We start from the raw sequence: 25216 nt of genomic DNA on the forward strand, positions 1-25216 counted from the left end.
TGCCCCCTGCCTATGGATACCTTATCTGGCACCTGCCTATGGATAACTTATCTGCTCCCTGCATATGGATACTTAATTTGCCCCTTGCGAATGGATACTTTATCTGCCCCCTGCCTATGGATACTTTATCTGCCCCCTGCGTATGGATACCTTATCTGCCCCCCTGCCTATGGATACCTTATCTGCCCCCCTGCCTATGGATACCTTATCTGCCCCCTGCCTATGGATACCTTATCTGCCCCCTGCCTATGGATGCCTTATCTACCCCCTGCCTATGGAGACCTTATCTGCCCCCTGCCTAGGGATACCTTATCTGCCCCGAGCATAGGGATACCTTATCTGCCTCCAGCATAGGGATACCTTATCTGCCTCCAGCATAGGGATACCTTATCTGCCCCCTGTGTATGGATACATTATCTGCCCCCTGCGTATGGATACCTTATCTGCCCCCTGCCTATGGATACCTTATCTGCCCCCTGCCTATGGATACCTTATCTGCCCCCTGCCTATGGATACCTTATCTGGCACCTGCCTATGGATAACTTATCTGCTCCCTGCATATGGATACTTAATTTGCCCCTTGCGAATGGATACTTTATCTGCCCCCTGCCTATGGATACTTTATCTGCCCCCTGCGTATGGATACCTTATCTGCCCCCCTGCCTATGGATACCTTATCTGCCCCCCTGCCTATGGATACCTTATCTGCCCCCTGCCTATGGATACCTTATCTGCCCCCTGCCTATGGATGCCTTATCTACCCCCTGCCTATGGAGACCTTATCTGCCCCCTGCCTAGGGATACCTTATCTGCCCCGAGCATAGGGATACCTTATCTGCCTCCAGCATAGGGATACCTTATCTGCCTCCAGCATAGGGATACCTTATCTGCCCCCTGTGTATGGATACATTATCTGCCCCCTGCGTATGGATACCTTATCTGCCCCCTGCCTATGGATACATTATCTGCCCCCTGCGTATGCATACCTTATCTGCCCCTGCCTATGGATACCTTATCTGCCCCTGCCTATGGATACCTTATCTACCCCTGCCTATGGATACCTTATCTGCCCCTGCCTATGGATACCTTATCTGCCCCCTGCCTATGGATACCTTATCTGCCCCCTGCCTATGGATACATTATCTGCCCCCTGCGTATGGATACCTTATCTGCCCCCTGTGTGTGGATATCTTACAGATTTTCCTTCCAATTGAATTGTGCAAAAGATCAGCCAAGCACACATCTTTCACAGGTCTGACTAACACCATTTCATGTCTGATGGCCTCCTGATGGTCTGATGGAACAGACTGGAAACATTTCCTTCTCCTTCACTGTTGGATATTTTTCTGTTTCATTTTTTGGTGTTAGAGGATATAAGCTGTCATTGTTCTCAGGCCAGATCCACTGTGTGCTGCACAGCATGTGACCCATGCATGCTACTACTCAGCTCAGGGGGAGAGAGAGGGGCTGTGCGCAAAATCTGCATCCTGCAGGAGGAAAAGAATTCAGGAGACACCAAGGGAAGGATAGATATGTAAAGAGAGAGATAAACAAAGACAGAGGTACTCTGGGTGATAAAAGCAGAGCCTAAAAAGGCAAGACAGAGTAAGAGACAAGGGGTAGAGATATTCATGTCATATAGACATTCAGAGAAAGAGAGAGGAAAGAGGAGAGATAAAAAGGGAAAGAGAGAGAGAGAGGTAGAGAGAGGGGAGAGAGAGAGGGAGAGAGAGAGATATGAAAAGGGAGAGAGAGAGAGAGAGAGAGAGAGAGAGAGAGAGAGAGAGAGAGAGAGAGAGAGATGAAAAGGGAGAGATGAAAAGGGAGAGAGAGAGAAAAAAGAGAGATATGAAGAGAGAGAGAGAGAGAGAGAGGAGGGAGAGAGAGAGAGAGAGAGAGGAAGGAGAGAGAGAGTGAGATGAAAGGGGGGAGAGAGGGAGAGGGAGGGAGAGAGAGATGAAAAGGGAGAAAGAGAGAGAGAGAGAGAGAAGAAAAGAGAGAGAGAGATGAAAGGGGGGGGGGGAGAGAAAGAGGTGAGGAGAGAGAGATGACTACCCCTACTGCCCAGGTTTCCCCCCATGTTGCCAGCCCCTTGCAGTGCTGTTGGCTTCCCTCTGCTTCCCTCGGCTGCTGCGGGAAATATTTCAGGATGAAGAGCATCAATATGTCATTTACTGGCCTCTTCCTTTTCTAAATTAACACACTTACTCACTGTGTTCATTCATAACTGAAGCAAAGTAAACTGTTTACTATGCTTCAGTTTGTGAATGAACAGGAAGCCGCTCAGCACAGAGCATTTCCCTTTTATTTACTGTCCAGTGCATCTGAGGCTGCAGAGAAAGGCGTGTGTGTTTGAGCTTTGGGGTGAGAAAGAGACTGAGAAAGAAAATGCAAGGCAGAAAAAAAAAAAAAATGAGTGAGTGAAAGTGAGAGAAAAAGGGAAGAAAAAGAGAGAGAGAGAGAAGGAAAAAAAAAAAGCAGAGAAAGAATGAACAAGAGAACGAGCAAGTGGCAAAAGAGTAAGCTAGAAAGGGTGAGAGAGAGAAACAGAAAGACAGATCATGAAAGACAAAGCAAGAGAGAAAGAATGAGTGAGCTAGAAAGGGTGAGAAAGATAGAAAGGAAAAGAGTGAGAGAGTAAAAGAGAGCAAGAGAGAAAAATTGATTGAGAAAGAAAGAGTGAGAAAGACAGAAAGAAGGAAAAAAAGCAAGAAGGAGAACAAAAAAGAGAAGGATGTGAAAAGGAGAACAAGAAAGAGAAAACAAGGGAGAAAGAGAAAGAAGTGGAGGGGGAGATAAGGTGTGTGTGTGTGTGTGGTGGGGGGGGGGGTAGAGAGAGAGAGAGAGAGAGAGAGAGAGAGAGGAGAGAGAGAGGAGAGAGAGAGGAGAGAGAAAGGAGGGAGAGAGAGAGGGGGGGGGCAGAGAGAGAGAGAAGGAGAAGGAGAGAGAGAGAGGGGGGAGAGGGAGAGAAAGAGAGGGAGAAGGAGAGAGAGAGAGAGGGGGGGGAGAGGGAGAGAAAGAGAGAAAGAAAGAGAGAAAGAAAGAGAAAGAGAGAAAGAGAGAGAGAAAGAGAGAAAGAGAGAGAGAAAGAGAGAAAGAGAGAGAGAAAGAGAGAAAGAGAGAAAGAGAGAAAGAGAGAAAGAGAGAAAGAGAGAAAGAAAGAAAGAAAGAAAGAAAGAAAGAAAGAAAGAAAGAAAGAAAGAAAGAAAGAAAGAAAGAAAGAAAAAGAGAGAAAAATAGAAAGAGAAATAAAGAAAAAGAGAGAAAAATAGAAAGAGAAAGAAAGAAAGAAAAAGAAAGAAAGAAAGAAAGAAAAAGAAAGAAAGAAAGAAAGAAAGAAAGAAAGAAAAAGAAAGAAAAAGAAAGAAAGAAAGAAAGAAAGAAAGAAAGAAAGAAAGAAAGAAAGAAAGAAAGAAAGAAAGAAAGAAAGAAAGAAAAGGAAACAGAGAAAGAAAGAAAAAAAGAAAAAGAAAGAAAGAAAGAAAGAAAGAAAGAAAGAAAGAAAGAAAGAAAGAAAGAAAGAAAGAAAGAAAGAAAGAAAGAAAGAAAAGGAAACAGAGAAAGAAAGAAAAAAAGAAAAAGAAAGAAAGAAAGAAAGAAAGAAAGAAAGAAAGAAAGAAAGAAAGAAAGAAAGAAAAGGAAACAGAGAAAGAAAGAAAAAAGAAAAAGAAAGAAAGAAAGGAAGGAAGGAAAGAAAGAAAAAAAACAGAGAAAGAAAGAAAGAAAAAGAGAAAAAAATAGAAATAGAAAGAAAGAAAGAGAGAGAGAGAAGTAAAGAATGAAGGAGAGAAAGAAAGAAAAGAAAGAAGAGAAATGTCCCTCCAATAGCAGGCCTCCTCAGACACACTAGGAGGAGCAGGCAGAGTTGGATGATAGAGGGGATCAGGAGGCGGACCCGGTGGGGGTGTGAAGTTTGGAAAGTTTGGAGAGTTTGGGAATTGTAAACAGTCATTCCTGGGTGTCCTGAATCACAGGGACTCTGACTGACAGCTGCTCGCAGGACACAAAGTATCCCCCATTTTACACCCACTGAGATCCTGGGGGGAACAATTCCACTTTGTTTCTGAGTCTCAGTGAGAAGTGCTGTGAGTATATCCTTATCTATTTACACATCTGGCTTGTAGACCGTTAGACCGCTGCCCTAGGCAATGGCTTCTATATACCATAAAGTAGAGAGCTGCTGTGTGCAACCTGTCTGTATGTCGGCTGATACACCCCAGAAATTAACCCTTGTCGGAGAAATGCGTAGCAAGTTCAAAAGCAACCGCCCTGGGTTGGAAACTGGCTTGTATCCTGGGAAACTGCAAGCGTTGCAATAAAATGTCAACAGCTAACGTAACAAACAAATACTAGCACTTTAATATATCTACAGACATAGTGGCGTCACAGTGACACCGGGTAATATTCCGTGCCCAAATGGCTTTTCGGTTTTCTCTTTTTGTATTTGTTGGCATTTTCAGATCTGTTTGTTTTTCTAAGCAAAAAGTTTAGTTACAAAAATATTTTAAACCGTAAAAAAAGATTTTCAAAATGTATCTTTGTAACAGTTCTATCTCATGACATTTATTAAAATAACTTCCTTGATAGCTGACGTCTACTTTAGATATTTGTAAAGTTTTTGTTAGCGGTTTGGTGCAGGAGGACAGGATTTTCAATATGAAGCAGAGGTCAATAACACGGGGACATGACCTCATACTGGGGGAAGGAAAGTCAAAGCTAAGTTTAGAAAGTGATATTTTACTAAAAGAGTGGTTGATGCTTGAGCAGACTTCCAGCAGAGGTAGTAAATCTGTCCAAGTACGCAACTAAATGCTTGGAATGACTATAAATCTATACTATTGATCCTTCTGCATAGGCTTGTTATATATCTATAGGATCTGGAGAACTTTCAGACAGATGTTCATATATAAATGGAACAAAAGCCTTTAGGTTTGCCTTGGTTTCTACCTAAATGGCTCAAAAATGTGGTCTTGTCATCATCAAAGTTGATATAATAAAGAAGAAGAATGGTGTGTTAGAACAAACACACAATATTGTAGACATGTTTGTACAATGAAGGTCCTCCTCAAGGTAAACCTCTATTATGGAGACTCCTTCTAAAGGTGGTGGTGGACGGTTGTTGGGGAGGGATGGGGGTTATAGGACTCAGGTCATTTTATCTCAGAAAAAATATAGAGTTAACAAGACCTAGAAATTGCTACAAAGCCTTTTGTGTTCACTAATCCAGAGCAGTGTTTCTCAACCAGGGTTCCATGGAACATTAAAGTTCCTTCAGAGCCCTGGTGCCCAACCTGTGGCCCTTTGGCATTTCTTTGTTCAGCCCTTGGAGCCTCTTGGCTCCAATTAATCCTATAGCATGTGTTCAGTCTAACAACCTCTAACAACAGTTAGACAACAACAGTCTAACAACCTCTTGTGGCATGTTTTTGATCATCTCTTGTAGCACGTCCACAGTCTCCGACCATCTCTTGTGGCATGTCCACGGTCTCCGACCATCTCTTGTGGCAAGTCCACAGTCTCCGACCATCTCTTGTGGCATGTCCACGGTCTCCGACCATCTCTTGTGGCAAGTCCACAGTCTCCGACCATCTCTTGTGGCAAGTCCACAGTCTCCGACCATCTATTGTAGCATGTCCACAGTCTCCGACCATCTCTTGTGGCATGTCCACAGTCTCCGACCATCTATTGTAGCATGTCCACAGTCTCCGACCATCTCTTGTGGCATGTCCACAGTCTCCGACCATCTCTTGTGGCATGGGCACACTCTCCGACCATCTCTTGTGGCATGGGCACAGTCTCTGACCATCTCTTGCGGCATGTCCACAGTCTCTGGCCATCTCTTGTGGCATGTCCACAGTCTCTGACCATCTCTTGTGGAAAGTCCACAGCCTCCGACCATCTCTTCTGGCATGTCCACAGCCTCCGACCATCTCTTGTAACAAGTCCACAGTCTCCGACCATCTCTTGTGACAAGTCCACAGTCTCCGACCATCTCTTGTGGCATGTCCACAGTCTCCGACCATCTCTTGTGGCATGTGCACAGTCTCCGGCCATCTCTTGCGGCATGTCCACAGTCTCCGACCATCTCTTGCAGCATGTCCACAGTCTCCGACCATCTCTTGCAGCATGTCCATAGTCTTCAGCCATCTCTTGCGGCATGTCCACAGTCTCTGACCATCTCTTGTGGCATGTCCACATTCCCCAACCATCTCTTGTGGCATGTCCACAGTCTCCGACCATCTCTTGTGGCAAGTGCACAGTCTCTGACCATCTCTTGTGGCAAGTGCACAGTCTCCGACCATCTCTTCTGGCATGTCCACAGTCTCCGATCATCTCTTCTGGCATGTCCACAGCCTCCGACCATCTCTTGTGGCAAGTCCACAGCCTCCTACCATCTCTTGTGGCAAGTCCACAGTCTCCGACCATCTATTGTAGCATGTCCACAGTCTCCGACCATCTCTTGTGGCATGTCCACAGTCTCCGACCATCTCTTGTGGCATGGGCACAGTCTCCGACCATCTCTTGCGGCATGTCCACAGTCTCCGGCCATCTCTTGCGGCATGTCCACAGTCTCTGACCATCTCTTGTGGAAAGTCCACAGTCTCTGACCATCTCTTGTGGCATGTCCACAGCCTCCGACCATCTCTTCTGGCATGTCCACAGCCTCCGACCATCTCTTGCGGCATGTCCACAGTCTCCGGCCATCTCTTGCGGCATGTCCACAGTCTCTGACCATCTCTTATAGCACGATAACAGTCTCTGACCATCTACTGTGTCTTTCCCATAGCCTCTGACCATATCTTGTTGCGTGTCTGCTGTTCCTGACACTAAATATATTCACTGAGTATTATGTGGCCCTTTGGTGATGTCAGGGGCCACAATATAGGCACCCCATTATTAAGGAATTTGACCACCACTGCTCCAGAGGTTTCTCAGGTTTTCTTGAGCTGTGGTTGACTGACCTCCAATCTGTTGGTGCCTGCACAATGTGGGGTCTAAAACCACCTGGCAAAACCTTTTAAAGTTATCTGTAAGGGTGGTATTCTGGCCATTACGGCAAAGGGGGAAATATTTCCCACAGAACCACCAATAGATGAGGCGTTCTTCCATTGACCCCCATTTATTTCATTTTATCAGGGATTCCCTGAGACCTGAACATCTTTTCAAAGGGTTCCTTTGGAATAAAAAGGTTGAGAAAGGCTGATCGAGAGGAACCAAAACTACCTACAAATAGAAGAGACCACCTGGATGCTCCATGTTCCTTCTGTAGACAGATGAGATGTTTAAAGAGGTTGTAAACTCGTATAAATTTTTTTTTTTTTCTTACACCCTGCAAAAGAAAGACATAATGAGCTAGTATGCATCGCATATTAGCTCATTATGCAATACTTACCTCAGAACGAGCCCCCGCCGTGCCGCTCACTCACCTCTATGACGGGCGACATGTCTAGTCGCCCGTCTTCCGGGATCGCGGCATCCGGCCATCTGATTGGCCGGAGCCGCGGTGACGTCACTCCCGCGCAGGCGCGCGGGAGCCGACAGTCACGGCACGATCGGCCGTTCCTTCAGAGCGCATGCGCCAGTGACGTCACTGGCGACATGTAAGGTAAATATCTCCTAAACGGTACATGTTTAGGAGATATTTACAGTACCTATAGGTAAGCCTTATCATAGGCTTGCCTATAGGTACAAGTTGTAGAGGAGGGTTTACTTCCTCTTTAACTCTCAGGCAGAAATATACAGTTATTGACAAGTCATAGCATACAAAAACCAATATTTCATCCCAACTGTGAAGCATGGTGGGGGAAGCTCATGATTTCAGGCTGGCCTTGTCAGAGTGAAATCAAAATGACATCAATCGTTTCTAAAGGGAAATGTCATGGCTGTGGTCGGCCGCCTGCAACTAAATAGAAGTTATAGAAATAGAAGACGAAATGCGTTGGATTTCTTATCATTCAGGCCATTGCACTATGATCTTGTATACTGAAAGATGTTACAAGCGCTTGTTTATTGGGAATGATGTAAGTTTTCTACCTTTTTGAATACATTTTGGCGATACAGTTTTACACTACGTGGAGTATTTCTTTATGTTTATGGTCCAACGCAATGTTTTGACACCAATCTATGTGGAGCGGATTCATCGCGTTGTTGCGTGTGGAAACGTTTGGAGGCTTCTAGTATCACTTCTGGAAACATTCAAAACGTGGTTGACCCCTTACCTGTATGGGTATCTGAGTCCATATGTTCTGGTAAGCAGCCATTTATACAAGTGGTGAAAGGTTTTCACATTGAGGATTGGGGCGCAGAAGGTGGCACCACCCTGTTCTGTGATTATTCACTGCCCTGGGATATATGTTTTCTACTCTGCGGGCTTTATTCCCTTGGACTGCACTGTCATTTTATAAGTCGCGGTTCACACTGGGGCAACTTGTCAGGCGACTTAGCCGCCTGACAAGTCGCTCTCCATTCAGTGCAATGGAACCATTCTAATCGGAGCAACTCAAGTCGAAGAAAAAGGTTCCTGCACTACTTTGGGGGCGACTTGCATTGACTTCTATTAGAGAAGTCGTATGCAAGCCCCACCAAAGTCGCGCTGCAAGGGGCGGCTTCAGAGTTGGGCGCCTTTCAAGCCGCCCCAATGTGAACCCAGGCTTATTGTTGTTATATACATTTCTTCAGGGCTTTTTTTCTCAGAGAATAGGTGCAGGAACTCCTCCTTTCTGAGTATCCCCTTGTCTCCGCCCCTGCCAACCTTTGAGCATCGTTCCTTGGTTCCAACACCCACCCACCTCCCAGTACTGCCCCTTTCAGAGAATATAGAACAAAGTAACATTTGTAGTATAAAGTAATTTGTATGGAATTTGTTAAGGATAACAAGAAAAGCAGTAAAATAGATCCCTCCAGGAACAATGGACCACCTGAAACAAAACCCCCCCCCCCAGCAATAATAAACCCCCGGCAGCAAAAACAGATCCTCCCCCGCAGCCAGCATCAATAGACTCTCCAGATCCCTCCCAGCAACAGCTGAACCCCAGCAACAGAAGAGCCACCTCCAGCAACAATAGATCCCCCCACAGCAACAACCAGGGCCAGATTAACGTAGGGGCTATTGGAGCTGCAGCTCCAGGCCCCTACCTTTTATATAGGCCCCGGGTTGGCCATATTCACTGTTACCGCTCTTCTGTCACTTGTAAACACAGAAGTCTGGCTTCTATGCTCGCTTCCCCAGGCAGCTCCCTCAGAACCTCCCCACACAGCACGAAGGCCGGACAAGGAGGGACAGTTGCCGATGCATGGATGTGTTTATGGGCTTCAGAGACAGCATCCCATGTTGAATTAGGCATGCATGGCTGCACCCTTCCTCCTCTGGGTGCATGCCAAGGCACGGCCCTTAAGGCCCTTCAAAATCCTCAGCACCAAGCCCATGATGCTCTTAATCCGGCCCTGGCAACAACAGACCTCACCTCAGGCAAAAAAAGATCCCCTCCAATGACAATAGATCCCCAGCAGCCAGCATCAATAGATCCTGTAGCACACCCCAGCATGCCTTGCCATTACATACATTCAGTGCTGGAGGTGCCGGAACTGCGTTCCACCGCGTTCCCGCTGAAAAAAAGCCCTGCATTTCTTCACATTTTTTGTTAAGTTTATTATGGGATATTTATTTTGCGATTTGGTTTAGCGCTGCACTTTCTTTGATTATCTGTTTATTGCAATGACATGTCCATTGAAGTGCGAGCGGCTAGAGATACACTGGAATTAGCGCAGATTCTGCACATTTCACACAACACTAATATTTATATTTCACTTTTTTTTTTAAATCTAATTTGTTATTCTGTATCTCTTTCTCTGCTTCTTTCCTTATATAAAATTGCACCCATGGTGCTGGCTTTGTAGAGCATTCTGAGTTCTGTCAAAGGAGCCCAGCAATAGCTTCTCCCTCCCTCCAAATGGATTTGCATATGGGGGGCGTGTTGGAACAGAGAGGGCGGGGCATCTTGCCCTCATTCAGCTCTTGGGAATCAGCTAGATTGTTGTATAAAATAGCTCCTAAAAGATGATCTGATCCAGGGGCGTAACTACAGGGGTTGCAGGGGTTGCAATTGCAACCGGGCCCCATGCTCCAGGGGGCCTGTGCGGCTCCCCCGTACACCTGGATAGGAGAGGGGGGGGGGGGCAGCATGTAGAGAGATCACTGTCCTCCTTTTCCCTCCTGTAGCTTCAGGAGGAAAATGGAGGAGATTGGTTCCTCTGTATGCTGCCCCCGCCTCTCCTATCCAGTTCACTTGTGTTCTGCTGTCTCTGGGCCCCCGTGTGCTCCCCTGGTCCCCCCCCCCCCCTCCCACTGTGCTCCCTCCCTTCTCCTGCTGGCTGCTGCAGGGGATGTGCCACAATAGAGAACCAGGAAGGGGGTCGGTAAATATGTAATTTACCAGCTCCTTCCTTTTCTGAATGGACAGAGTCATAGTCAGTGATATTGTAAATAAATAAATAAACAAAATGATGAAAAATAATACAAAATACCAAAAAATAAAAACTACTGACACCAGTGAGTGAACTTCCAGGATCGCAAAGGTCACACTTGCGACTGGGCCCGGGCATTCCATACCACCGTGGGGAGGCCCCAAGATGGCAGGAAGGGGGCCCACTGCAGAACTTGTGAAAGGGTCCTGCAACGAGAGTAAAGGGCCCCAGGAACAGTGGGAAGAGCCCCAGGCTTGAAGGGAAGGGCCCTGGACAAGGGTCCGGGGGGCCCTGGCCAAGGGTCCAGGGGGCCCTTTAATGGTTTCTTGCACCGGGGCCCTGAAGGTTCTAGTTACGCCCTGATCTGATCGTCATCTATAGTCACAATCGCACACATGTACAGGTTACAGCCTGCCAGTGCCAGGACAAGGATGCCAAACTGCGACCCCCCGCCCCTTTTCCTTAGGGCTAGGGTCAGGGTCCCATCCCTGCAATAAACCATTGCACCCAGGACAGCGGCCCCTCCTGCCCACACCTTGTCCTGGCCCTGCAGCCCACCCCGTTTGCTGGCTGGAGCATATCCAGCATCATCTAGCGCTTTCCTCCTAAGTCCCTGGCCCAGTGCTGGGACAAGGTCTTCTAGAGCTCCCCCCCCCCCTTAGATAAATGAGCATTATTTATCAGCAAACCTCCCCCCCCCCCCAAAAAAAAAAAACATATTGAGCCCTAATCTGCATGCTTACCCCCTAAACATAAATTCCTCTTCTTCCCATTACAAATCTTCCCCCCTGCTGAAATCCCCCCTCCCAGCACAAATATTTGACCCCCCAACCTTCAGCTCAAATCCTCTCACTCCCCATATGGTCCCAGCACAAATCTACCCTCCCCGAAACCCCCCCCCCCCCCCCGGCCTCAGGTGTCAAACTGGCGGCCCTCCAGCTGTTGCGGAACTACAAGTCCCATGAGGCTTTACAGTTACAAGTATGACTCCCATTGGCAGAGGATGATGGGACTTGTAGTTTTGAGACAGCTGGAGGGCCTCCAGTTTGCCACCCCCGGGACTCTACCCCTTTCACATTTTCTGTTCAGTTTATTATGGGATATTCATTTTGCAACTTTTAAGATGTTAACAGGAAACAGTCATAAGAAAAACATGGCGGCGCCCATCTCTCCTAGTAGTGAGCATGCAGGATCCTTCTGCATGGTGGAAGTGTTAAAGCCAGAGAGTCCACATACAGTGGATATCAAAAGTCTACACACCCCTGGTAAAATTTCAGGTTTCTGTGATGTAATAAAATGGAGACAAAGATAAATCAACTTTTTCCACCTTTGCAACCTATAAACTGTACAACTCAATTGAACAACAACATTAAATCTATCTAGGTGGAGGGAAGTAAAAATAAAAAACATAAAATAATATGGTTGCAAAAGTGTGCACACCCTTAATCAAATACTTTGTTGAAGCCCCTTTTGATTTTATTCCAGCACTCAGTGGGTATGAGTCTATCAGTATGGCAGTATGACTTGGCAGTAATTTGCCCACTCCATTTTGCAAAAACACTCCAAAATCAGTCTGGTTGCGAGGGCATCAACTGTGCACAGCCCAGGGGGCAAGTACCAACCAGAGGCCCATGGTGCAGCGACTCAGCCCCCCTCCCACTCTCCCTCTTCCTGTCCTCCTCCCAACCCCCATTCTAGGCTGAAGCTCTGCTCCAAGTACTCAAATCCGGATCCCAACCTGACCAGCAGGGGGCAGTTGGGGGAGGTGGGACAGCTCGGTCGGGGCTGCCTGGGGGAGAAGATTCTCCCATGGAGCATGGAAATGGCCTCTGCTCAGACAAAGTTTACGTCATCCATGCTGGGGGGGGGGGGGGGCTCAGCTCTGTCCTTGTCTTCATCCCACACTCAGTAGGTCAACAGCGGGGACATTTTACTTTACCAGGAATCATTTAGGCATGTCTGTGGCAGAAGCAGTGCAGCCTTTTTAGGGGGCTTCAGAGAGGCCCAGGGGGCAATTGCCCCTCTGCCTCCTGGCCCAGTCCTCCCCCCTGCACAGCCCTCTTCAGATCACCCCACAGATTTTCAATTGGAATTCAGGCCTGGGCTCTGGCTGGGCCATTCCAAAACTGGAATCTTCTTCTGGCTCGGCCATTCCTTTGGTGATTCGGATAGATGTTTTGGGTCGTTGTCATGCTGAGAGATGACGTTCCTCTTCATGTTCATGTTCAACCTGAAGGTTTTGTGCCAATAGTGACTGGTATTTGGAACTGTTCATAATTCCCTCTACCTTGACTAAGGCCCCCGTTCCAGCTGAAGAAAAACAGCCCCAAAGCATGATGCTGCCTCCACCATGCTTCACGGTGGGTATTGTGTTCTTTTGGTGTTTTTTTTGCGGCAAACATATCTTTTGGAATTATGGCCAAAAAGTTCCACCTTGGTTTCAGCAGACCAGAACACATTTTCCCACATGCTTTTGGGAGACTTTGGATGTGTTTTTGCACTCTGTACTTGTCTTCATCCCATAATCGGGGACTTTTTACTTCCCCAGGAATCCTTTAGGCATGTCTGTGGCAGAAGCGGTGCAGCCTTTTTATGGGGCATTAGAGCAGCCTGGGGGGGGGGGGGGGGCAATTTCCCCCCTGCCCCCTGGTCCAGTCCTCCCCTGGTTAAACATGAGGGGTGGGAACAACCAAAAAAAATTCCCAAGGCTAAACATTAGCCAACCAGGCAACAGGAGCTCAACCAAACAACCAGATCCCACCTGAAAAAAACAATACCCCCTCAAAGAGGACCTGGTCCTCTAAACAACATCCTGCAAAACCTTGTGGCCAAAAGAAGCATCGGCACATCCACTTTATAGAACTTTGTAAAAGTGTGCACGATGACCAGGTTTCCGCCTTGCAAATCTGCGTCACCTGCGTCGCGGAAAGGGGGGGCAGGATGAGGAACTCAGCAGGAAGGGGGTGCCTGCGGGAAGGAGAGAAACCCAGGGGTCCAAATGTCCCAGGGAGCGGCCCACGTCCACCCCAGAACCCTCCAGGGGGAGAGGGGGGACAGCTACTCACCATACCAGGAACCAGGCTGGCAGACAGAACCCCTCTCCATCAAAATGGGGGGCTGTCGGCCAGGAGGAACGCTGCGACTCGGTCCGAGCCCCGTTTGTATGCAACCTCGCAAGGCATTTAACTTGCAGTCCAGCCCCTGTATAGTGGGGCTATGTTGCAGCCAACCTAGCGCGGAGCTGAGGCCTGTGCGCGCTCGCTGGCCAGACTAGGGTGACCACTGGATCTAGATTATCCAGCCCGTCGCCCGGTCCGGCAGTTGATTGTAGATCTCACAGGAAAAAAAATCCAGGAGAAAAAACTTTCCATCTAAAAAATTTTGCCAGGACCAAAGATCCCAGCAAGGAACTAAGTCCTTACTCCTGACTAGGCAGGAAAAAAACTGAGTGACCATAGCAGGGAGAGGGAGTATACCCCCTAGGACTGCCCATGGGTGTAGTCAGAAGTTTTTTCTGCCTAGTGTCCTACTCCTGTAGGGGGCAGTATAACCCAATGGTTATGAATACCAGGAGCTGTGTCCGTCGATGAAGGAAAGAGTAATGGTTGATGTCACATGGACCACACAGCCAGTACTTGCCAGACATTCCTGCAGCGCCTTTAATGTTGCTGTAGGCCTCTTGGCAGCCTCCCTGACCACTATTATTCTCGTCTTTTCTTAAATTTTGGAGGGACGTCCAGTTCTTGGTGATGTCACTGTTGTGCCATATTTTCTCCCCTTGATGATGACTGCCTTCACCGTGTTCCATGGAATATCTAATGCCTTGGATATTCTTTTGTACCGTTCTCCTGACTGATACCTTTCAACAATGAGATCCCTCTGATGGTTGGGAAGTTGAGGAGTACCTAGGGTCTCCAGCGCCCTTGTACCCCCCCCCCCCCCCCCCATGAAAAAGTAAACAAATGTATTTTTTTTTTTTCTTATTTAGATCAATTTCAATCATTTTCTACACTCCACCATGTAAAGGGAAACTAAAGAAACATATGTAGCAATATATTTTATTTCCTAATCCTTCCTCTTCATAAAAAAATGTATAAAAAGGGAATTGAATGTCTCTGAGGTTTCCATCAGTCACTCGAAGCCCTCCCCCCTTCCTCAATATCTCCAGCCCCCCTTGCCAACCTCCCCCTTCCTCAATATCTCCAGCCCCCCTTGCCAACCTCCCCCCTTCCTCAATATCTCCAGCCCCCTTGACAAGCCCCCCCTTCCTCAATATCCCCCCCATTGCCAACCTCCCCCTTCCTCAATATCCCCCCCCCTGCTCAGTATTCCCCCCTTTGTCAAAATCCCCCCTTCCTGAATATCTCCAGCCCCCTTGCCAACCTCCCCCCTTCCTCAATATCCCCCCTTGCCAATATCCCCCCTTCCTCAATAATACCCCCCCCCCTTGCCAACCACCCCCCTTCCTAAATATCCCCAGCCCCCTTGCCAACCCCACCTTCCTCAATATTCTCCCCCACTTCTCAATGTCCCCCCCCCCCCCCGCCAACCTCCCCCTTCCTGAATATCTCCAGCCCCCTTGCCAACCTCCCCCCTTCCTCAATAACCGCCCCTTGCCAATATCCCCCCTTCCTCAATATCTCCAGCCCCCTTGCCAACCTCCCCCTTCCTCAATATTCCCCCCCCCCTGCTAACCACCCCCCTGCCTAAATATGCCCAGCCCCCTTGCCAACCCCACCTTACTCAATATTCTCCCCCACTTCTCAATGTCCCCCCCGCCAACCTCCCCCCTTCCTCCTCAATATCCCCCCCCTTGCCAATATCCCCCCTACTCAATATCTCCAGCCCCCTTGCCAACCTCCCCCCTTCCTCAATATCTCCAGCCCCCTTGCCAACCCCCCCTACTCAATACCCCCCCCTTGCCAACCTCCCCCCTTCCTAAATATCCCCAGCCCCCTTGCCAACCCCACCTTCCTCAATATTCTCCCCCACTTCTCAATGTTCTCCCACCCCCTGCCAACCTCCCCCCTTCCTAAATATCCCAAGCCCCCTTGCCAACCCCCCCTTCCTCAATATTCTCCCCCACTTTTCAATGTCCCCCCGCCCTTGCCAACCTCCCCCCTCCCTCAAAATCTCCAGCCACCTTGCCAACCTTCCCCCTTCCTCAATATTTCCCCCCCCCTCCTCAATATCCCCCGCCCTTGCCAACCTTCCCGCTTCCTCAATATTACCCCCCCCCCCGCCAACCTCCCCCCTTCCTAAATATCCTCAGCATCCTTGCCAACCCCACCTTCCTCAATATTCTCCCCCACTTCTCAATGTCCCCCCCCCCCGCCAACCTCCCCCCTTCCTGAATATCTCCAGCCCCCTTGCCAACCTCCCCCCTTCCTCAATATCCCCCCCCTTGCCAATATCCCCCCTTCCTCAATATCTCCAGCCCCCTTGCCAACCTCCCCCTTCCTCAATATTCCCCCCACTGCTAACCACCCCCCTGCCTAAATATGCCCAGCCCCCTTGCCAACCCCACCTTCCTCAATATTCTCCCCCACTTCTCAATGTCCCCCCCGCCAACCTCCCCCCTTCCTCAATATCCCCACCCCCTGCCAACCTCCCCCCTTCCTAAATATCCCAAGCCCCCTTGCCAACCCCCCCTTCCTCAATATTCTCCCCCCCTTCTCAATGTCCCCCCCCTTGCCAACCTCCCCCCTCCCTCAAAATCTCCAGCCACCTTGCCAACCTTCCCCCTTCCTCAATATTTCCCCCCCCCCTCCTCAATATCCCCCGCCCTTGCCAACCTTCCCGCTTCCTCAATATTACCCCCCCCCCCCCCGCCAACCTCCCCCCTTCCTAAATATCCTCAGCCACCTTGCCGTCCTCCCCTCCTTCTCAATATTTCCCCCCCTCCTCCTCAATACCCCCCCTTGCCAACCTCCCCCCTTCCTCAATATCTCCAGCCCCCTTGCCAACCTCCCCCCTTCCTCAATATCTCCAGCCCCCTTGCCAACCCCCCCTACTCAATACCCCCCCCTTGCCAAACTCCCCCCTTCCTCAATATCTCCAGCCCCCTTGCCAACCCCCCCCCCCTCTTACTCCACACAGTGGCTCGTTCCCGTCCAGCGACGTAGACCTACGTCGCTGGACTCCTCCCCTTGTAGGCGGCGCTCGCACGCCGCCGGAGGCTCGCTCCCGCTGTATTCATACACAGCGGGAGTCGGGCCAGGGGAGGAGAGGCGGTGATCACCGCTGCTCTTGCCCGATCGTCTGGGAATCGAGTCTGGAGATCCGCCCGCTTGTGTAAACAGAGCGGGCGGATCTCCTAAGTGACAAACAGTGACAGGCAGGGTTCAGCATAGCTGAACCTGCGATCTGTCCCTGTGTCACTCAGTCACCTCCCCCCACACACGTCAGTAACCACCAGGCATACATTAACCCCTCCCTCTCCCATAAAATTAACCCCTTCCCTGCCAGTGTAATTTTACAGTAACAGTGCATATTTATAGCACTGATTACTGCAGTAATGTCACTGGTACCCCCAAAGTGTCAAAAATGTCAGTCAAGGGTCCGATCTGTCCGCCGCAATGTCGCAGTCCCGCAAAAAAAAAAAATCCGAGATCTCCGCCATTACTCATTAAAAAAAAAAACACCAAAAATGACAGAAATCTTTCCCTTAGTTAGTAAACGCAATAACTTTGCGCAAACCAATCAAAATACGCTTATTGTGATTTTTTTTTTACCAAACATAGGTAGCAGAAAACAAATTGGCCAAAAATTCTAAAAAGTTTTGATTTTTACATTTTTTTTGGGGGGGAATTTCATATAAAAAAATGTGAAAAATATTGTTATTTTTTCAAAATTGTCGCTCTTTTTTTGTTTATAGCGCAAAAAGTAAAAATCGCACAGGTGATCAAATGCCACCAAAAGAAAGCTCTGTTTGTGGGGAAAAAAAGGACGTAAACTTTGTTTGGGTACGGCGTCACACGACCGCGCAATTGTCAGTTAAATTCAAACAGTGCCAAATCGCAAAAAGTGGCCCCGACATAAGACAGCAAAATCCTCCGGTGGTAAAGTGGTTAATTGAGTTTATAGGTCACATCAAGGCCCCTTTCACACTTGTGCGACTTCAAAGTCGCACGATTTTCCTGATATTTTGCCGTGAATTTTTTGTCGCGATTTTGATGCGAGTTTGACTGGGCTTGAATGTCTTTGGACCTCAAAACGCATCAAAATTGTGCCAAAGTAGTGCAGGGGCTACGTTTAAGTCGGTGTGACTTCAAGTCGCACTGATATGAACGGTACTCATTGGAAATAATGGAGAACGACTTGTGATTTTGCAGTCCCAAATCGCAGGACAAGTCGCAGAAGTGTGAAATGGACCTAAAGATGGAAAAAGTTCTGAAATGATTTATCTTTGTCGCATTTTTTTTTTTTACATCACCTGAGATTTTAACTGGGGTGTGTAGACTTTTTATAGCCACTGTAGCAGCCAGGGAAGGAGCATTTCCAAAATTAAGTCTGCCATGAATTTCTCTCATGTGGAGGTTCTGGTTGCTGGTGGCTGGTGATCACATGACCACATCAGTTGCTGGAGAGGCTGAAGCTGCTGATAAGGATGGGGGTTCCATGGAGTCTATTTTCAGCTGTGCCCCCCCCCCCCCCCCCCCCAAGGCGGACAGAGAACGTCCTTTCCAGAGCCCCCAGACCCTGGCTGTCAGAATTTCCATGCGTTTACAGCGGAGGTGGGGGGGGGGGGGGATGAGTCATGGACTGCGGTGACTACCCAACGCCTGGAAGCCTTAACTGTTCTCTAATAAGATTCATTAAAGGAAACTGGTGCAGAGACAACTTATCAGAGTACCAGCGCTGCCCCTGGTGGCAGCCAGTGGTGGGGCAAGGTCATCAGGAGCCCAGGGCGAACATGCCTACTGCCCCCCCCTCCAAGATGTATGAGCATCATGTGTCAGCAACCCCCCCCCCCCCACAATAAACAAATTAAGCACCAATCCGCATGCTTACCCCTAAGCATAAATTCCCCCCCAGTACAAATCCGTTCCCTGCTGAAATCCCCCCTCCCAGTGCAAATCTTTGCCTCCCCCAGCACAAATGCACCCCGCCAAAAACAAATCACCCCTCCTGGCACAAATCCTCTATCCCTCAAGTTTCCTCTCCAAGTAAACATCCTATTCGCCCCCAATCACCCCTCCTATCATAAATACCCCCCAACCATCCCTACTAGCACAATTCCCCTCCCCCTCTACCATATTACCTCTTCTAGCACAACCCCCCCCCCTTAAATCCCCCCTTCTAGGACAAATCCTTTACCTGATCCCCCCCCCCCTCCCAACACAAATCCCTTTAAATCACCCCTCCTAGCACAAATCCTCTTCCCTGATCCCCCCCAACACAAATCCCCCCTAATTCACCCCTTCTAGCACGGATGGGAAGGGCACGCATTCTTAGCCGGGAAGAAGTTTAGATAAATATAACGGCCTCTCAGCTCTGCCAGGGTCTATAAATATATCCCGCGCCGCGCTGCCAACGGCAGAGAGCCAAGAGGAGCTGTCCCCTCCCCCTTCACACATCGCACTACAAAACTAAAGCGCAGTACGGGAATTTGGCAATCATTAATGCGCTGCGCTACAATGTAACAACGCCGGACGCGCTGTACACGGGTTCATTTCTGACTGATTTTCATCATTAGCGTGTGTGCAATGGCTCAGTGGTCAGCACCATGAAATTTAATGGAGCGCAGTCCATATGCACAATGGCTCAGTGGTTAGCAAATTAAATCGAATGGGCCATAGTGCCTATGCACAGTGGCTCAGTAGTTAGCAGCTGGAAGTTGAAAAGAACATAGTCCATATCCACAGTGGCTCAGTGGTTAGCACTTTAAATTGAATGGAATATAGTCCCTATGCACAGTGGCTCAGTAGTTAGCACTTGGAAGTTGAAAAGAACATAGTCCATATCCACAGTGGCTCAGTGATTAGCTCTTGAAATTGAATGAAGCATAGTTCATATGTGCTGTGGCTCAGTGGTAAGCACTTGAAATGTAATGGACCATAGTCCCTATGCACAGTGGCTCAGTAGTTAGTACTTGGAAGTTGAATGGAGCATAGTCCATATCCACAGTGGCTCAGTGATTAGCTCTTGAAATTGAATGAAGCATAGTTCATATGTGCTGTGGCTCAGTGGTAAGCACTTGAAATGTAATGGACCATAGTCCCTATGCACAGTGGCTCAGTAGTTAGCACTTGGAAGTTGAATGGAGCATAGTCCATATCCACAGTGGCCCAGTGATTAGCTCTTGAAACTGAATGAAGCATAGTTCGTATGCACTGTGGCTCAGTGGTAAGCACTTCAAATTAAATGGAATATAGTCCCTATATACAGTGGCTCAATAGTTAGCACTTGAAATTGAAGGGAATATAGTCCCTATGCACAGTGGCTCAGTGGGTAGTAATTGAAGCTGAATAGAGCATATTCCATATCCACAGTAGCTCAGTAAATAGCTCTTGAAATCGAATGAAGCATAGTTTGTATGCACTGTGGCTCAGTGGTTAACACTTTAAACTGAATGGAATATAGTTCCCATGCACAGTGCCTCAGTGGGTAGTAGTTGAAGCTGAATAGAGCATAGTTCAGATCCACAGTGGCTCAGTAGTTAGCACTTGGAAGTTGAATGGAGCATAGGCCATATCCACAGTGGCTCAGTGGTTAGCACTTGGAGTTGAATGAATCATAGTTCATAGCACATTCACTCAGTGGTTAGCACTTGGAATTGAATAGAGCATAGATCATATGCACATTGGCTCAGTAGTTAGCACTTGGAATTGAATAGAGCATAGATCATATGCACAGTGGCTCAGTAGTTAGCACTTGGAATTGAATGGAGCATAGTCCCACATGCACAGTGGCTCAGTAGTTAGCACTTGGAATTGAATGGAGCATAGTCCACATGCACAGTGGCTTAGTGATTAGCATTTAAAATTAAATAGAGCAAAGTCCATATGCACAGTGGGCTCAGTGGGTAGTACTTGAAGCTGAATACAGCATAGGTCATATCCACAGTGGCTCAGTGGCCAGTGCTTCAAATAGAAAGGAGAATATCCCAGCTGCATAGAGGCTCATTGCTTGAATCATAGTTCCTCTGCACATTGGCTCAGTAATTAGCACTTTATATCAAAGGGACATAGTCAAAATGCATAGTGGCTCAGTGGTTAGTACTAGGAATGTAAGGGAGAATAGTACATATGCACAGTGACTCAGTGGTGAGCACTTGAAATACAATGGAGCACAGTCAACATGCACTGTGGCTCGGTGGTTAGCATTTCAAATTTTAATGGGGCATCGTTTATATGTACAGTGGCTCAGTAGTTAGCACTCCAAACTGATTTAAGCATTTTCCATATGCATGGTGCTCTGTTCAATTTCAAGTGCTAATCACTGTGCCACTGTGCATATAAACTATCCCCCATTGAATAGCAAGTGCTAACCACTGAGCTATCATATTAAAAGGGACATAGTCCATATGCATAATGGCTCAGTGGTTAGTACTGGGAAACTGAAGGAAGCAGGGAGCATAGTACATATGCACAGTGGCTCAGTAGTGAGCTCTTGAAAAAAAAATGGAACATAGGCAACATGCACAGTGGCTTGGTGGTTAGCACTTCAAATTGGATGGAGCATAGCCCATATGTACAGTGGCTCAGTGGTTAGCACTTAAAATTGAATTAAGCATTTTCAATATGCACGGTGCTCTGTTCAATTTCAAGTGCTAATCACTAAGCCCCTGTGCATATAAAACTATGCCCCATTGAATAACATATCAAAGGGACATAGTCCACATGCATAACGGCTCAGTGGTTAGTACTGGGAATTGACGGGAACATAGTACATATGCACAGTGGCTCAGTGGTGAGCACTTGAAATTAACTAAAGCATAGTCAACATGCACAGTGGCTTGGTGGTTAGCACTTAAAATTTAATGGAGTATAGTCAATATGCACAGTGGCTTAGTGGTCAGCACATTCAATTGAATTAAGCATTTTCCATATGCACGGTGCTTTATTCAATTTCAGGAGCTAACCACTGAGCCATTGTGCATATGGACTATGCCCCATTGAATAACAGGTGCTAATCACTTAGCAAATGTGCATGTGGACTATGCTCTATTCAATTTCAAGTGCTAACCACTGAGCCACTGTTCATCTGATTCTTGCTCAATTCAGCTTCAAGTACTACCCACTGAGCCACCGTGCACAGGGATTATGGTCCATTCAATTCCAAGCGCTAATCACTGCCCCATTAAATAACATAAGCTAGCTAACCACTGAGCTACTGTGCACATGGACATGCTCTATTCAATAACGTGATAACTACTGAGCCACTGTGCATATGGACGACTATGCCCTATTCAATTTCAATGCTAACCACTGAGTCATAGTCTAGTGCAGTGATGGGGAACCTTGGCACCCCAGATGTTTTGGAACTACATTTCCCATGATGCTCATGCACTCTGCATTGTAGTAGAGCATCATGGGAAATGTAGTTCCAAAAACATCTGGGGTGCCAAGATTCGCCATCACTGGTCTAGTGGCTTAGTGGTTAGCAGTAGCACCTAAAACTGACTGAGGAAATGTCTGACACAGATCAGCCTCTCATCTTGTGACTTGCTGCAGACATTTCCTCAGTCTCCTCTCCCCAGTGATCACAATGTAATGTTGTAACTATGCAGCAAGTCACAAGCAGCAGGGGCTGATCTGTGTCAGACATTTGTGAACACAGCTGAGGTAAAACAAAGAGGAACCAGTGCAAGGGATCTATGTGTAATAAAAGCAATAGATGTTTACTGAACATTAAATAAAAAGCCGATGTTATCACAAAGAAATGACGGGTGCAGAGGCTGCGGTGTAATATAACTGGTCTGATGGTAAAGTGCGTTGTGTACACTACACAAGCACCAGGATTTACATGAAGGTGCAATCCCAGAGCTGCAATCCCAGTCCATTAAGTAGATCCCCCCCCCCCCCCCCCTCAAACGATGCCTGAACAAATATGGCCCCATCCTTATGGAGAGAAAAGCAGATGAAGTCATTGTCGGGGGAGGGGGGTTGCTGTGATCCCTGTGAAGTGTCACACTGACACATTGCAGCGCATGCTGCACTTAGGAAAAATATACAGGTCCACTTTAGGTGACACCATATCGATCGGTGTCAGCAGTGTGTACCCCGCAGTTAGCGGAGACACAATGACACACTTTGGGGTTGATTTACTAAAACTGGAGAGTGCAGAATCTGCTGCAATTCTGCACAGTAACCAATCAGCTTCCAGGATTTTCTTATCCAACAAGCTAAAGTTTGATTCTGGTGCAGCTGTACATGGCAGCCAATCAGCTTCTGAGTGCTCCAGTTCAGTAAATCTCCCCCAATGTATATATAGGAACTTTCCATCGAGTCGGCGATAATTCCCGCAAGAACCGAGCGGTAATAAGTAATGGCAGCCGCCATATTTATATTACCGAGGTGTACGGCGTACACTAAGAGGGCGTCGCCTGTGATAAGCCTTCTCCGGGGGGAGGGGACGCTTATTTACGCTGTATACCCGACTCATGTCATCGTACAATGCTGTAAATAGCCCAGCCTGGGGGGACATTAATCCTGAGCGCACACCCCTCCTGGTACGCTCTGATACCGCCAGGGTGCTGGCACAACATCATTTACCCTTACATGTCTGAGACCGCAATCTGCCCAACATAGGGGGGGCACTGCTCACATGGGGCTCAATAAAATAAATATCTACAGATATATGAGAGAGAGAGAGAGAGATTAGATAGATAGATAGATAATTATATATTGGACGATAGATAGATAGATAGATAGATAGATAGATAGATAGATAGATAGATAGATAGATAGATAGATAGATAGATAGATAGATAGATTATATATTGGACGATAGATAGATAGATAGATAGATAGATAGATAGATAGATAGATATTGGACGATAGATAGGTAGATAGATGGATAAATCGATAGATAATTATATATTGAACGATAGATAGATATTATGGATAGATAGATAGATAGATAGATAGATAGATAGATAGATAGATAGATAGATAGATTATATATTGGACGATAGATAGATAGATAGATAGATAGATAGATAGATAGATAGATAGATAGATAGATAGATAGATAGATAGATAGATTATATATTGGACGATAGATAGATAGATAGATAGATAGATAGATAGATAGATAGATAGATAGATAGATTATATATTGGACGATAGATAGATAGATAGATAGATAGATAGATAGATAGATATTATGGGATAGATAGATAGATAGATAGATAGATAGATAGATAGATAGATAGATAGATAGATAGATAGATAGATAGATAGATAGATAGATAGATAGATAGATAGATAGATAGATCGACAGACAGACAGACAGACAGACAGACAGACAGACAGATAGATAGATAGATAGATTATATATTGGACGATAGATAGATAGATAGATAGATAGATAGATAGATAGATAGATAGATAGATAGATAGATAGATTATATATTGGACGATAGATAGATAGATAGATAGATAGATAGATAGATAGATAGATAGATAGATAGATAGATAGATAGATAGATAGACAGACAGACAGACAGACAGATAGATAGATAGATAGATAGATAGATTATATATTGGACGATAGATAGATAGATAGATAGATAGATAGATAGATAGATAGATAGATTATATATTGGACGATAGATAGATAGATAGATAGATAGATAGATAGATAGATAGATAGATAGATTATATATTGGACGATAGATAGATAGATAGACAGACAGACAGACAGACAGATATTATGGGATAGATAGATAGATAGATAGATAGATAGATAGATAGATAGATAGATAGATAGATAGATAGATAGATAGATAGATAGATAGATATTATGGGATAGATAGATAGATAGATAGATAGATAGATAGATAGATAGATAGATATTATGGGATAGATAGATAGATAGATAGATAGATAGATAGATAGATAGATAGATAGATAGATAGATATGATTGGATGCCTTCCCTCAGTCTATGAGCTGGAAACATTCCCTTCATAATACTTCCTGATGTTTGTCAATATTTTGTATCTATAAATAGAACATTGCTACTATAAATAATATCCACATTGTAACAAAAAACAAACTTAGATGTTAAAATGTATCCAAAGCTGAAAACATTTCTCTTTCTTTTTTTTTTGTAACCTTGTTCCACACCAGAACACAGAGCTGGAAAGCCGCGTTCTACGAGTGCTCCCCGCAGCGCGTTCAGGGAGGTTCACACCACAATTTCTGCGTTCCAGATCTGTGCATGGAACAAAGCCTGGGTTGTGTTTCGAGGAGTCATTGATGAACATATCCTGGGATCACACTGGGTGCATGCTGAACAACGCATGTGATTTGCACCAAAAACGCACCGCATTCCTGTGCTCATCACATGTGATGTCTGTGCGATGCGATTTCAGCCATATATTTTGTATGCCTCAAATTGCATCCCATTTGCACCAAAATGTTGTAGGCCCCCTTTTCCTTGCACCTAAATCTTATCACGTGGGAGTGAACACTCATGCGATGCAGTTCTTGCAAGCATTGCATTCTGGGAAAGTGGGAGTTACTAAAACAGCAGAGAGGTGATTTTTAGTTAAAAAACACTGAAAAACGCTGAAAAACGCCA

At 46.7% G+C, this 25216-nt stretch overlaps 1 long non-coding RNA gene across 1 annotated transcript in view; it reads left to right on the plus strand.

Moving 5' to 3' along the window:
- Nucleotides 1-3871: 3871 nt before the first annotated feature.
- LOC309543840 overlaps nt 3872-25216 on the plus strand; it is a 36071-nt gene continuing 14726 nt past the window's right edge. Inside the window, exon 1 of the long non-coding RNA XR_014224817.1 lies at nt 3872-4085. This is a non-coding gene — a long non-coding RNA (uncharacterized lncRNA). The remainder of the gene's footprint in view (nt 4086-25216) is intronic.

Source organism: Pelophylax lessonae (assembly GCF_965119305.1).
Source record: "Pelophylax lessonae genome assembly, contig: HAP1_SCAFFOLD_410, whole genome shotgun sequence".
In the NCBI taxonomy this organism is placed as follows: Eukaryota; Metazoa; Chordata; class Amphibia; order Anura; family Ranidae; genus Pelophylax; species Pelophylax lessonae.